The sequence below is a fragment of the Triturus cristatus genome, chromosome 3_2 (genome assembly GCF_964204655.1).
Source record: "Triturus cristatus chromosome 3_2, aTriCri1.1, whole genome shotgun sequence".
NCBI lineage: Eukaryota > Metazoa > Chordata > Amphibia > Caudata > Salamandridae > Triturus > Triturus cristatus.
The window spans coordinates 961489546-961505654 of NC_140584.1; the positions used below are offsets into that span (position 1 = coordinate 961489546).

General features: G+C 53.1%; 1 long non-coding RNA gene across 1 annotated transcript in view; it reads left to right on the top strand.

The window, feature by feature from the left end:
* LOC146858896 (uncharacterized) overlaps positions 1-16109 on the top strand; it is a 41208-nt gene that overhangs the window by 19110 nt on the left and 5989 nt on the right. The window contains exon 2 of the long non-coding RNA XR_014980039.1: positions 467-567. This is a non-coding gene — a long non-coding RNA (uncharacterized LOC146858896). The remainder of the gene's footprint in view (positions 1-466; positions 568-16109) is intronic.

Consider the following 16109-nt stretch of genomic DNA (forward strand, 5'->3'; position numbering starts at 1 on the left):
GGTATCAGAAAAAAATACTAGTAAATGGGAAGCCGGTAGAAGCCCTGTTCGATACGGGATGCCATCATACAGTCATCAGCAGAGAGCTCATACCCGAGATTCAGAACCCTGGGAGGGAGTACATTCAGGTCACTTGTGTCCATAGGGAAAATAAGTTATACCCTTTAACAGAGGTCCTATTGACCATAGACGGAGAACCCCTCCTAAGAAAAGTAGGAGTCATATCCTCACTTCCCGAAACTATTCTCTTAGGGACCGACCTTCCCCGCCTCCACGAGTATTTGTCATCCCTCTCCTCCCCTCCCCTTCAGCTACAGTGGGGTGGTTGGGGAGTGCCCCTTTTTCCGGAGTGCAATAGAGGGCCCCTCTATCAAACGGAGGAAGACACGCAGGGAAAAGAGGGAAGAACGGTCTTTGTATCGCAGGCCCTATGTTGCTCTGTCTACTCCTATCCTTGTTTCTCCAGACAAGCCACAGACACCAAACCGGAGTTTTCGAGCCGTCCAGAGGGATGATGGGACACGACAACATGCTTGGGATCAAGCCCAGGAGGAACACCCAGATAAGGTAGGCTATTTCTGTGAAAAAAAAAGTTTGTTATACAGGGTACCCTGGGAGTTCGGGCAGACTAAGGGGCAACTGTTGGTCCCAAAAGCTTTTGGAGAGCATGTGTGGATCTTGCCCATAATCAGACAGGGGGTGGCCACTATAGAAAGGAACACACATTGTAGTATTTGTTAAACAGGTTTTATTGGCCTGGAGTATATCAAGAAGTAGCCCGATATTGTGCTGCATGTGTCCGATGCCAGCTGGTAAACAACCCTGTCCTTCCCCGAGTTCCCTTACAGCCCCTGCCCATAAATGACGTACCATTCCAGCTAGTGGGTATGGATCTTGTGAGACCCCTGCTTCCCTTTGGCCAGGGACACCAGTACATATTGGTTCTGGTTGACTACACCACCAGATATCCGGAGGGGGTACCACTCACCAGCACGACTACCACTGCGGTAGCCCAGGCCATGGTCTCCTTTTTCTCCCGCGTCGTTTTCCCTCGTGAGCTCCTAACAGACCAGGGCACCCTGTTTGTATCACGACTCATGAAGCAGATATGCGACCGCTTGGGTATTAAGAAGATACGTACGGCCGTTTACCACCCTCAAATAGATGGTTTGGTCGAGAGGTACAACGAGACAATTAAAACCATGCTACCGAAAACCATAGATAAGGCCGGGAGGGACTGGGACCACCAGCTACCCTTGGTATTGTTTGCAATAAGAACACATGAACAGAGGTCTACCAGGTTTTCTCCATTCGAATTGTTGTTTGGGAGAAAACCCCGTACCCTCCTGGATATGGCAGTTGAACAGTGGGTGGAAGAAGAAGACATGAGCAAACCACTATTGCAGTACAGTGCGACGTTAAGAAACACGCTGATGTCCCTTTGGATGGAGGTGCATGCGAATATGGAGAAAGCCCACACCCAACAGAAGCAGTGGTACAATAAAAACACGAAACTGAGAGACTTTAAGGTGGGGGACCAAATCCTGATATGGTTACCTAGCATGGAAAAAAAGCTATTGGCCACATGTCAGGGGCCGTATAAGGTGTTGGACAAGGTAACTCCTGTTTTTTATCGCATAGCTGTACCTCACAAATCCCAGATTCTGCAAACCTGCCACGTCAATCTTTTAAAGCCTGGAAAGGTCCCTTATCATCAAGTTCAGGCCCGGACGTCCCTATACACCACATTTTCCTTGACCGACCCCTGGAGATCCCAACAGTTACTCCAGCTACAGAGGAGGCAGAGACAGTCCAAATAGGAAAGCAATTAACGAGAGCACAGAAGCACCAACTGCTGTATCTCTGTTCCTCGTTTTCTGATGTCCTGTCAGGAAATCCGGGGCAAACAACCGTAGTTGAACACCACATAGACACAGCAGGGGCAAGACCCATTTGTCTAAGACCATACCGCATACCCGTCGCAAGAAGACAGGCCGTAGACCAAGAGGTACAGGCCATGTTAAAGGCAGACATCATAGAACCCTCCCACAGCACCTGGTCCTCCCCTGTCGTTCTGGTCCCCAAACCTGATGGAAGCATAAGGTTTTGTATAGACTTTCGACAGTTAAATGCCATCTCCAAGTTTGATGCATACCCAATGCCATGGGTAGATGAACTCATAGACCGGTTAGGAGATGCCAAAGTGATGTCCACGATTGACCTCACGAAGGGGTACTGGCAGATCCCTTTGGCCCCAGACACCCGTGAAAAGACAGCCTTCTCCACACCCTCTGGTCTGTTCCATTTCAAAGTCCTCCCCTTGGGCCTCCACGGTGCCCCAGCAACGTTTCAGAGGCTAATGGATGTCCTATTACACGCACATCAAACATATGCCGTTGCTTATTTGGATGACATTGTCATCCACAGCCCAGATTGGGAAACACTCCTCATCCATTTAGAGAGAGTCCTACGTACGCTCAAAACAGCCAGCCTCACCATCAACCCCAAGAAAATCACCTTTGGCACAGATCACATTGAATACCTTGGGTACGACATACAAGCAGGGAAAATCAGACAAGGTAGACAAACTAGAAGCTATCACTAACATCCCACGACCTACCACACGAAAAGTGGTTCGCTAATTTCTGGGGCTTGTGGGCTACGATAGAAGATTCATCCCTCGCTTTTCCGCTGTTGCCTGCCCCCTCACTGACCTCCTCACAAAAGCCATGTCAGGGAAAACCCTCCAGTGGTCAGCTTCCCAACAACAGAGTTTCAGCTAAAAGAGGCCGTATGTAACGCCCCTGTTCTCATATATCTTGACTACCATAAAACCTTTGTTCTTCACACCGATGCCTCTGGCAGAGGACTAGGTGCTGTCCTCTCCCAGCCCAATGAGAAAGGCGATCTGCGGCCTGTCCTGTTTTTAAGTCGAAAGCTATTCCCGAGGGAGACTCAATATGCCACCATAGAACAAGAATGCCTGGCCATCAAATGGGCCATTGAGGCCCTTCAGTACTACCTATTAGGACAACAATTCCTTTTGTTGACCGATCATGCTCCCTTGACCTGGTTGTCTCAAAACAAGGACTCTAACCCTAAAGTGTTTTGATCGTTCCTTGCTTTGCAGCCCTGCTCATCCGTACCATTCATGTTCTGGGATGGTTGCATGCGAATGTGGACTTCCTTTTCCGTTGTCCCATGTCTGAATGGCCCACATGTCCATTCCTGGAAGGAAGGCAGTGTGGTGATTTCCCCCACGCAACGGAGGACAACCCCAACATATCCAACATGGCGGCCGCCAACCCAAGCAAGGTGATCGCTCCAGCGGCCCCAGCAGGAACCCACAGACGGCCTATCGAGGGGCAGATGGGAGGGGCCAAGGAGGTTATGGAGACGCTGGAGAGCAGAGACGGGGTGGAAGCGTTGAACCTACAAGAAGGAGAGATGACCGAAGACATACACGCCCGCCAGACGAGGACCAACAGAGAGGAGACCGCTCGTGGAGCAACACCATAGGGTCCAGCACTCCTACCAGAGAAGCAGAGGCTGGTACTCCCAACTCCACGGCCCGGAGGGCCGTGGGTCCAGGCAAGTGCCCAGAGCACGATTTCTTTCTTTTAAGGGTTGGTGGGCGGGGGTTATGGGTCACTTGGTGCCAAAAAACTGAATCCCCTTCATTCACTAGGCACAACATGGTGAGAACAGGTGATGGGAGCACCCCCCTCCTTAGACCAGCGCGGGTGTTCTGATTGTATCCTTTTGTTCCTTCCTCTCCGGTACCCTGCGGAGGAGCAAAGCAAGCCTGGAAAAGAACCCTGATCCTGACGGCAGCTGCCTATGGACTCAGTATCCCGTTGGTTTCCCCATCCCAGTGATTGCAATTTTTGTTTCCCTTCCACCCCTATTTGAGACTGGAAGACCTATCCGGGACCTAAAAACTGCATTTACTACAATAATTCAGGAGCTTATACCACCTATAGTGACTCTAGCGTGCCTATAAAAGGAAGGGCTGGGTTGTCCGGGGCGACCCACAGCTCACACAGGACCCCAGTCTATCTGCTTGCTCCTCAAACTGTTATGTTATGTACTTGGGTACACCCCACATTGGATACTGTCGTACCCTTGTCAGTCACTAGTATATGGTATGGTCACGATGGTCCATCCTCAGGATTGGTTTGTTGCTCAGAGGGGTCCACCTCCTGATATCCCCAAGCCTTAGTAGCCGTTATGCACAGGTCAGTGGGAGGCTCAAGTGAGGGAAGGAAAAGATGGGGACAGCAGGAAGGGAGATAACAACAATAAGTACCATAAGTCCACCCCTGAGGAACATAGACTAAACAATTTGAAACAATGGCTCTCCATTGCAAGTTCCTATACCTGTAACACAAAAGAATAACACCCTTAGGCTTAGACACTTCTACAGTAGCTACGTCGTTGCTGTAAGAGAACCTATTTCTTTGTTGTGGCTGTAGTGTGGGAAACATAGAAGAGAACAATAATACAACCAATAACACCACATGCATATGACAATGTTGGTGTATAGAATTACCCCATAACACACTTAATTAGTTTCTCAGAGCAACCTACCCTTTCTAGACTCCACTAGACATCACAGGAATAGAGCGTAGTCCTATACCACTCTGTGATACCCTTGTTAAAGAATAGAGCCAGAAGAATAACCCCAACAACATAAGACTTAATTCAGTATATGAGGTTCAATTACATAACACTGGCGTCAAAGTTTTGATCCTTAAATATGGTTTAAATATCACCATGACCATGAAGAACTCAACGTAGACAAAATACGTATGAATGGGTAAAATAAATGAAAGTATCAAGTTGAATAGTCAACAGCATGCCTTGAATCTCTTCATCACTGTTCCACAGATAGGGCAAGGTCCAAAGATCCACAAGGCAAACACATTTGGCAACAAAAAACGGCGTGACGTGTGTAAAGTCACTGCCGTGTTAGGAATCTAGGTATCCTGTCATGAAGCAATACCAGGAAACGGAAGACACGGGCACCCTCCTCCGCACGAGTGCAACGGCGCTCATCAACAGAGGATGGGAAATCGCCAAAACAAGTTTAGCCTAAAACAGCAACCTTCCTCCGCACGAGCGCGGCAGCGCTCACCAACAGAGAAAGGAACTTGGCCAGCAACAAGGGTGAAGAAGGGTCGGTGCAAGGCACCCTTACCAGACCTCCCAGGGACAAACAGGACACCAACACCACCTCCAAGGAAGAATTTCCAACGCTTTGCCTGACATCGCATCTGCTTTTACCGGTGTTCCCCGCTATGTGTCTGGAGCGCTTGGCCTCATGGGACATGTAGTACTGGGAGCGGGCGGCACACCTACGCTGCACTCGTCACATGAACGTACGGAGCCTGCTGTTGTTTTTCGGCTGCTGCAGCGCGCTCGATGCTGTGCGCTCGTAACAGGTACCCATGTACCCAGGGCATAGGTACCCCAGAGGTCTCCCATGGGCTGCAGCATGTATTGTGCCACCCATGACAGACCATTCGAAATGGAACTACAGGCCTGCCATTGCAGCCTGTGTATGTTGGTGCATGCACCACTTACAAAATATATAGGTTTACTGTATCTAAGGGTCACTGCACTTAAAACCTATAAGTCACCCCTCTAGCAGACCTTTACAATCCTGGGGGCAGGGTGCTTGGTTCTAAGTAAGAGAGTGTCCCTGCGTGAGCAGGATACCCCTGCAGCCTACGGAGTCCATTCTCCCGGGTTGTCAGTGAAGAGACACTGTATAGAGGGGCATCGCGTGACCGCACGATGACCATCTCAAAAACAGCTGTAACAAATCATATCATGTTTGGTAGCAAACATGTTGGCATCATACCCCCCACACTTGAAATCATTTGGGAGGTATGATTCCAAGCACTGGAAGAGCCCTCCGTTAGGCTCTTGGTGCCCTGTACCAGCCTTCTAGCACAAAATGGTTGCTGCCGACCAGAGACACATTTCTGCCCTCCTGCTGCTGAGCCAAGCTCGAGCAGGAGAAGGCAGAACAATAGGCATCCTGTCACAGGGAGCTGTGACCACCTCCCAGACAGGATTTAATGTATTAGGGCTGGGTGGGTGCACTTGCCAGCGCCTGAAAGTCTGCATGAAGGGCACATTTGGTGTCTCTGTGCATAGTCCAGTTCAAACCAGTCCTGGGAGCTGTTGGCTCCCGCTCTGGCGCAAAACTGGACAATGGATATGGGAGTAACCTCCCCCCTGTCCAGACCCTCCCCTTGGAGGGTCCCCTGAATCTTCCCAAACCTTTCCTTTGGATACTTAAGGGTTTACCTGGGTGTAGTTCCCTAGATTCGTTGTGGACAAGATTCAGAACTGAAACCACTGCACTTTTACCATCTGTGCATTCTGGACTTCGCTGGACTTCAATTAAGCCTGGCTTTGTCTCCCTTACAGTCAGCTGCATCGTCTGTGCCTGTGCACCCTACAGGATCCATGCAGGACCGGTGGAGCATCCAAGACACTTGAAGATAATCTCCCTTGAAGTGAAGGAGTCACTTCCCTGCATTCGGAGGCACCTCAACACTGCTGACCGGTCTACTGGTCCCAGGCTCCTGCGGACTCCGAAGGGTTCAACAACACAGGTGGTGGTTATCTACATCTCCTGAGGCCCGACCTGCCCTCTCACCAAGTCTGAGGTCAAAATTCCTTGTGAAGGCTGCCTTAACCAAACCCCTGTGCACCGCATACTTTTGCAAGTGCATATGCTTGTTGGCAACTGTGCAACAAGTACATTGGGCTCTAAGTAGCTCCAACCTCCTGCAACTTCTTCCACCAAGACCTTCAGCCACACCACCTTGTGGGCACCGTGGCCTGCTCCTGTTGGTGAGCTGCTCGAGGTCCTCTCACGACTCCTGTGCCTCCAGCCTGTGGGTCCATTTGAGGGTCCTCCTTGTTTTCCTTGGGCTCCCCTGAGTGCTATGGGTCTGCCCTGACTCCCCTTCTTGTGGTGAGTCTCCGGACCTTGCTGGTCTCAACCGTGCACCTTCTTGATTTTCTGCGTGGGTTGCATTTGCCAAGGCTTGTTGGTGCTCCCGCCAGACACCGACCCCTCAGCACTCCACATCCTTTGTGGGGCAGCTCGTTCTCGAGTCCTGGTCATCCTCAGCATCGCCTGGTCCTCGCAGCTGCGCAGTCAAGGTCACTGTCATCCTTCCTGAAGCATCTGACATCGGAGGGCATTTGTCTTCCAAGTCTCCTGGTCACCCCTGAATGACATAGACTCTGTCCCCTCTGCTTTCAGATGCTTCTCGTCAAGAATCCATGTTTGGATTCCTCCTGACACTTTCTCCTCTTCCAGCAGCAGCACTTTCCTGAAGCCCTCCATTGGGTTCGATGGCAGTTTCTGACGCCAATTCATACCTATGCACCCGGCTTCCCTGGGATAGGGAACTTGAGTACCACGGTATCCAAGGGTGGGGTGGCTATCAAACCGTCTTTTACAGGGTTTCCAGAGGGTCCACAGGGAGGAGTCCCTAATCTTTAAAATTCCAACCGTGACTTGCACATAGACTTGTACGGAGCACGCGGTCGTGTTCACACACTGCACACACTCTCTGTGCGGTCCCTATCTACTTACCTTGGGTGGTTCTGTGGGTCCCCAACAACTCTACGTCCTCTCCACATTGTCCTGACTCGAGTCGTGGTTCTTATACCACTTTCTTTGTATTTGGTTTGGTCCCTCCTGGGGCCCACTGTGTATTAGTGCTATTTACTGTGATTTCTTTGCTAGCATATTGTGTGTGTTGTGTCTATCTCCATGTAGGAGATACTGTAACGTACTAGAGAGTGTTCTATAATAAAAAGGTATTTTTATACATACTTTGTGTGGTTCTTTTTCATTTAATCTATACTATAAGATTGCATTCTGGTAAAACAAGCTGCTTTATTCTCCTTCTGGATTAAGCCTGAAGGCTGCTCTCCACAGCTACCACTTGGATAGCTTTCGAAGGTTGTTTGAGACCTCTTAAATCACCATAAGGGTTGTCTGGACTGGTGCAAGGTGCCCACTTACATTAGTGGACATCATATACCAGGCCAGCTTCTCACATACAGGTAACAAGCATTGGCAAAGCCAATAAGTCTCATATTTTGCCTTTGCCAATGCTTTCTTGCTAACTCTGTACAGCATATCTTTCCACTCATATTATTTAAATCAGACCTTGCAACAGTGTCATATATGCAACATGGGACCATAACTATGTAACTGCAGCAGCACACTCTATGCAACCTACCTCACTGTACCAAAAGACCACCTTAGCAAAACTGTACCACATGCACCTAACACTGTCCTATGATAAAATCTAGCAGCACAGATGCTTCTGAGCAGACAAATTAAAACCCTTCACCCTGTCAACTTCACAATCCTACAGTACACACAACTGCATAGTAAGTAACCCTCAAAGATCGCTGGCAGAATTGATCACATCACATGCATCTCAAAAAACCAATTACCAACTATTAATAAATGATGCACTGAAGAGATTAATCATATTAAAAGAGATACATATTTATATTCACTGAAAAAAACTACTGGTTTCTGGGATGTTATAGTTAGCAATTAGCATTTAAAAAACCTTAGAAATTCAGGGATGTTATAGTTAGTTGGATATTTCACCCGTACAAAACCAGAGAAATTCGGACGTTCTAGTTAGTTGAGCTAACTATAACTGGCCCCCATCCGACTCAAATTTATATAGAACTGGCATACAAATGTTATCAGCGCAGTCTACAACTCACCAAATACACGATCCCGTATGCCCCGACGTTACCACTAGAGGTAGAGACAAAGTGACCGAGGCAGCACTAACGACCTGGCGAGAGGCAGGTATAGAAACACTGGGAGATCTGTATGCGGAAGGCGCTTTACTAACCTTTCAAAATCTGGCAGCTGACAGTGGTATTCTGGCTGGCCAATTCCTTCTACATGCTGCCGTGACACACACCATAACCACAGCATGGGGAGACATAACAACGAGGGGGCGCGCGGACAAGATGGCCGCTAACGCGTAAGGCTCCCACAGCCTAGTGCCGTTCTCCTCTGATTTATCCTGCCAGCAGCGTGAGACTGGGTCGCGGACACCACCCGCTGCTCAGTGAAGGACTCCGGCGGCCGAGTGGGGGAAATCCGAGGCTTGGGTTGACCTGCCGCCTCCGATATCGGCTCCAGTAGCTGGCCCGGGGAACAGCACTGCACGGGCTGCAAGTGGTGGCCGGTCATGAGGGGCACTCCAGCCCGCGGCTCGCCACGAGGCAGCTGGGCCACATAGGCCGCACAACACAGGGAGGGCGCGAGCTGCCGGCGGCCCACAGAGCCAACGAGACCAGTGCAGGCGATGGCGGCATGAGGCGAAGTTGGTAGCTGATCGAGCAGCGGCGACTACACGGGGGAAGTGCTGGAGTGGCGAGAGTCGCCGAGGTGGGTCACGCCCACGGAAAGTGCAGCGGATGGCGGATTATGGCGGCGTGACTGGGTGGAGAGACTGAGGCGGTCGCTGCGGGGAGTGACGGGACACCCTGAGTGGATCAGGCCCCCCAGGTGAGGCGTACAGGACTGGTGCCCGGCGCGAGGGTGATCTCTGAGGAAGCGGCGGGAAGGTCTGGGTGGCAGAACGGGCCTCCCCGTGTGCAGAGACTAGGAGCCAGGCTCTGTGGAGCTTATTGCGGACAGCTGAAAGGGGACAGGCCGTCCCGGCGCTGTGGAGAGCAACCTCGAGGCCCAGAGACTGAGTGACTAGGGGCCGGGGGCCTGACGGACGACCATTGCCCCTGCTGTGGGGCGCAACCGCATAGGGAGTGGGGAGCCGTCCGCTTCCCGTGGCGGAGAGGAAGCCTGGAACTATCGTGTGCTCCCAGGGGAGTCATCTACCTACTGTGGGGCCTTGATTTCCTTGCATCTGCTGCAAACAGGAGGCAGCGACAGGCCCGGGGTTAGCTGGCGGAGACTGGCAGTGATTGACCGACGAGGGTCCTGTACAGGGAAGCGGCATTGTCTGATGGGGATGGAGCAGCGGTCTGGGGCATAGCTGTGGCCGGCGAGCTGCTGCGTCTGTATCAAGTAGATCGCCAGGTGGTTGGGGTCGCACTGGCTGATAGCTCATGAGTGATGTGCACCGACAACTGAGGTGGAGCGTCGATGGACCTGGCAGTTCAGAGGCACTCGCGACGGGGCTGAGGAGTAACACTTGGAGGGGGTCCTTGTCCTGCTGCGAGGCCAACGCGGGGCGGCTTTGACGGCTTCGGGTGCCTGGAGGCGCCAGGCAGAAGACACCAGGCTGGCGGCGGCTGCTGAGGAGGTCTCGCGGCCCTCTCCCTCTTCGGCGTTGGTGGTGGAGAGGGGATGCTAATCTTCCAGTGCCCTGACGTAGCGGTGCTGACGACTGAACCTGTCTGACGCGCGCTGGAGAGTGCTGCGAATGCCGTCAGCACAACAGTTGGCTATGGGGCGGTTGAGGAACAAGCCACGCGAGGGACGGCCGAGGGTAGAGGGCCCTGGCCTGGCACCGGGTCGCTCTGGAGGAGGTACGGAGCAACCGGCGTCGTCGCTTGAAGCCAAAATGGATGCCATGCTGGCGGCGGTGGACCGTCTGGGTAATACCCTAGCACAGACTAGGACCTCCCTGGAATCCCGCATTGATAAAGTTACAGTGGATTTTACCCTCCTACATGCTGATCACCGCAAGTTGGTGGACTCTGTCGCTCAGCAGAGCCAAATGCTTCAGGACGTTCAACCGGTGGTGCGCAGCCACACCGCAACCTTGCAGGACCTGATTGACCGTGTTAATACCTTGGAGGACCGTGCTGAGGATGCGGAGGGCCGCTCACGGCGCAACAATATCCGAGTGGTGGGTCTGCTGGAAGACGAGGAAGGGCGGCACCCTGAACGATTTGTCGAAGGATGGCTACGAGACATTCTACCTTCGGGGGTGCTCTCCCCACAGTTTGTGGTAGAACGGGCACACAGGGTCCCGGCGCGGAGGCCTATCCCCGGGGCGCGGCCGTGTCCCTTTCTTTTCTGACTCCTCAACTACCGTGATAGGGATGTGGTGCTTCGTGGAGCCAGGAAGTTGGACGCCATTGTGGTGGGCGGGGGGCCGGTGATGATGTTCCCGGACTACACGGCAACGGACCAGAAACGGAGGAGCAATTATTTAGTGGTGAAGCGCCGGCTGCGTGAATTACAGCTTCCGTACTCCCTGCTGTTCCCTTCGCGTCTCCGAGTGGTTGCGAAAGAGGGGACCCATTTCTTTGATGCCCCGTCCGATGTCTGGGACTGGCTGGAGGAGGCGGGCCTACACAGTGGTCAGAGGCCCTCGGATCTGGGAGCTGATGGGCAGCAGGAGAGAAGGTCACGGCGGAGGCGGCGGAGGGACACCCGCAGAGGGATGGGGTCGGCCCTTGCCGTGGCACCCAGCCCGGAAAAGATGCGCCTGGAACGCCAGGAGGCCCTGGAGGCGGTGGCGACCCTGGGGTCTGTGAGCAGCCAGGGTGACGCGATAGCTCATGAACACAGTGACTCCGAGACTAGTAGATCTTCCTCCCCGGCTGCCATACTCTCGGATGATCAAATGCTACCAGTGGTGACACCTCAAACAGCTGATATCATTGTGTGACCATCGCCGCACTGGGGCAATGGTGTGTGCAGGCGAATGGGATGGAATGAACGTGGCTGGGTGTGTGGGGAGGCTGTAGGCCCCTCTACTCCTCTGTTGGACATAGCGTGATTCCCCCGCGCTGGTGGGTGCAGTTCAGCTGGGGCGCCTTAGGTGGGTGAGGTAATGAGCGACGGGGCTTATTCCCCCCCTCCCCGGGGGGGGGACGCGCATGTTATGAGCAGTCGGAGGCGGGTGGCGGGTGCGGCCACAATATGTCTACTCGCACGGGCTGGGCATAGCTAGCAGCTTAGAAGGCACATAAGGTGATGGTGGGGGTAGCGTAGTGACATAGCAATTTGCGACTGTTGCAATCGCCCTAAGAGCCCGCTAGCCTCCATCTGGCTTAGTTTTCGATAGACATTAGGCTTGTAGTTTGGACGAATGCCCGTGCTGGGGTTTGCCCTGACAGTTACAAAGTTCTTGGGTTTTGTTAGGTTCGCCCAGCTGCACACCGTGGTTACTTTACTTGTTGTTTTATCACAGCATACCGGCATGACATCCAAAACCGAGGTCTTCCCCCTTGACCGACCCGACCCTGGCCCTGCGCTTTACATAGTCCTGCTAGTATCAGATGGCTAATACTGGGGTAATTACATGGAACATAAGAGGTATGCACACGCCGGCACGTCGTTATTCTGTTCTTGCTTATTTGCAACGACATAAGGCAGCCATCGCCCTCCTCCTGGAGACTCATATGACACAGCCGGAACTTGACAGGCTGCGAGCTCGCTGGAGGGGTCAACTTTACGGGACAACATATTCCGCACACGCCCATGGCACATTGATTTGGGTAAGGGCGGTCACCCCGTTCACATGCATAGACACAGTGGTGGACTCCTCTGGGCGGTACACCTTGGTCCAGGGGAAGCTTCAGGGACTGCACGTGCTAATTGGCTCCCTATACGCCCCGAACACCGGCCAATCGTCATTCTTGGATCACCTTTCTCCGGTGCTGGCACCGTACGTGGGTGTTCCCTGGCTACTAGGTGGGGATTTTAACGCTGTCCTTGATACGCAACTAGACAGGTCCTACCCGCCCCTCCGCAGCACGCAGGTGGTTTCGAATGCAAGGAGCGTCACTGACTGGTTGTCACACTGGGCCTTACGTGATGTGTGGCGCAGCCTGCACCCTGGCGACCGCATTTACTCGTACTACTCGGTGGTGCACGACCTTCATGTCCGACTCGACAGGGTGGTGGGCTCTCACTCTCTGACTCCCCTGATAGACCAGGCAGACTATTTGGGCCGGACCCATTCGGACCATAACCCTCTTAGTTTGCGTCTGTGTTGGGACCCCGGGCGGCCCCCTGTCCCAACGTGGCGGTTACAGTCGGCAGCGCTGGAGGATGCTGAGTTCCGCGCGTCCCTGGGCACGGCGGTTGAGCAGTTTTTCGACCTGAATGAGGGGATGGCAGGTAGTGAACTGACGGAGTGGGACGCGCACAAATCCACCATACGGGGACACTGTCTAGGGGCAATATGGAATATCCGTAGGCGGCTTGCACTGTCGCTCGCTGCCTTGGAGTCTCGCCTTCTGTCGTGTGAACGCCACGGTGAGGGAGGAGGTCGGGACTCGATCCGACTGGCGTGGCTCCGGGCGCGTCATGCTGAACTACTTGAGCGGCTGCGATGCCACAACTATGCGGCTCATTCGGCTCGGGTGCGGATCTTGTGGAGGGTAATCTGGGCAAGGCGGTAACAGCGGTCAGGGCTCAGATGCGATTCTGGGGCACCCTTCCTCTCGCGGTTACGGGGCGAATCGCCTTAATCAAAATGGTGATTCTACCCAGGCTACTCTACTATTTCGCTAATCTACCCGTTTACATACCGGCGTCCTTCTTTGCAGCCCTGGAACGCTCGCTTCGAGACTTTGGGGAAACGCACGCCACAGAGTTGCGTTGCCCAAGCTATGCCTCCCCTCTGGCCAGGGGGGACTCGCGATGCCGTGCTTTGCACATTACTATCTGGCGGCACAGCTGCAGTGGGTGGCTCGGTGGCTGGCGGACAGAGAGCGCGATGACACGGCGACCGCGGCGCCCCCCATCTCCTTGGCTGGTGTCACTGAGATGTTCCACCCGGCTGCAAAGAGGTTGAGGCCGGTGCCCCTTCTCGTCAGGGTGGCCTACCAGTGCTATTGGCGTGCTCTCTACTTGACCCGGAACCGTACTCCATACGCCCCAGCCATACCGATAGAGGGTTCTCCAAGTGGACAGAGGGTATTGTGTGCTGCTGAGCTTGCAGACTGGCATGCTGCGGACATTCACACATTGGGGGACCTTTACCGGGATGGTGTTCTTCTATCATTCGCCTTGCTGGTGGAGGAGTCGGGGTTACCACCTGGCCACTTTCTTCGTCACCGCTCACTGGTGGCGACGCTGACGAGCCGGTGGGGCGATCTCGGCGTGGAACCGGAGCAGCATCTCACGATGCAATACCTACATGTCATGGGGCGCGGGAGGCACATGATCCGGTGGTTCGCAGCCTCTTTGCGTACACACGCCTTGATTAGTCTAGCCCCACTGCGCCGTAAGTGGGAAACGGATTTAGCCCAGCCCATGGCAGACAAGGAGTGGGACAGGGTGCTGCAGGGCCCGACGAAGATCCCCAGAAACATGCGATTCCGCCAAATACAGTACTTTATTCTACATAGAGCGTATCTCACACCCGACTCTGTCAATCGGTATTTCCACCATGCGGGCTGTCCTTGCTGAGGGGAACTGGATGCTGGGCTGGTTCACATGTTGTGGAGTTGCCCTGCGCTGGATTTGTACTGGCGGACGGTTCATGCAGCGCTCAATGCATGTACGGGCCGTCGACTCCCATTCGAATGGCCGGTTTACTTGTTGCACCTCTTTCACAGAGCCCCCTCCATGAGGGTTGCCTCCAGGTTTACTGACCTGGGACTGGTGGTGGCGAAGCGACTGCTCACCAAGCGCTGGAAGGCGGCGGAACCGCCTCACGCGCGAGCATGGAGGGGTTCGTTGCTGGTGTGGGCGAGGGCGGAGGTCGCGGCCCTCCTGCGGGAGGAGGCACTAGGCCTCAGACAAACACCAATAGCGAGTCAATGGGAGGCACTCCTACAGGCCATGATGCGACTTGAGGGGGACTCTTGGTGGGTTGACGGGGGTGAGATGGGGGCGCCCCTGGTGTGGGGCGGGGTGACACTCAGGCTGGGGGTGGGTCATGAAGTGTTGTATCAGGGGCCTGGTTGCTTAGGTGAGGCACAAGGGAAAGGAGATAGTGTTGCTCACACAGCCTGTATAGAGGTCGCGGGGTTGGTGGGTGGGGGGGCCGGACCAGGGGACAGAATAAGGGGTTGCTGGAACGAAGGCCGGATTCTGCTGTTGTTGTTTTATCTGGGTGTCTGTTGTTCTGCCCCATTTCCTTATGGTTAGTCAACTGTTTATGGAAGCACGTAGGGGTTGAGCGGGTGAAATATTGGAGGCTTACCTTGGTGAGGTCCCTCAGCGACATGATTTCAAAGGGGACGTTGTGTTAGTATTTTAGTCATGAGGCCCGCTATGTTATTCTTTATTAAAGATTAGGTGATGAGCCCGCTCCCATTAGTTCATACATACATGGTCAGAGATGCACTATTGAGGCTATTTCAAATGTAAGTCATCCGGATCTCAAAATGTAATGTGTATTTTGTTTAAAAACACTAAGAAATGCCAATAAACAGATTTACAAATAAACATGGGAGACATAACAACGGAGCCTCCAACGCACCTACTCATACAATACCTACATGTTATGGGTGAAGGCTCGCATGTGATACACTGGTTGGTAGAGGCTCTGCTTACACATACACTAAAGCCGTTATCGAGTCTCCGTACACGTTGGACTGATGACAGAGGTCAACCTTGGACGGACAAGGAATGGAGCCAAATCCTTGCTGGTTCCACGTACATACCACAGAGCTCCAATTTTAAACTTATACAAACGTACATAATTCACAGAGCATAACTCTCATCGGACAATATAAATAAATATTTTAACATAAATACTTCTATGTGCCCACGATGTCAAGTCAACAACGCTGACCTCCTCCACAAGTTGTGGTCTTGCACCCTGCTCCAGCCGTACTGAAACACAGTTGTGGAGATGCTCGCAAAATGCACCAAATTCCAGATGCCCTGCACTTGGGAAATCTGTATTTTAGGGATGTACTCCTGCATGAAGAAAAACGAAGTAGAATCCAGATTTAGAGATTTGGGCCTCATAACTGCAAAGAGACTGATCACCAGACCGTGGAAACATAATGACCCCCCCCCCCCCAACGATGACTAGTTAGACGAAGTCCCTAGCTATCTGGGCGCAAGCGGAGAGCACAATCCTACACAGGGAGGAAACGGTGGGATTGCGTAAACCCACTGGCGCAGTCATGGGATGACATCCTCAAATCGCACA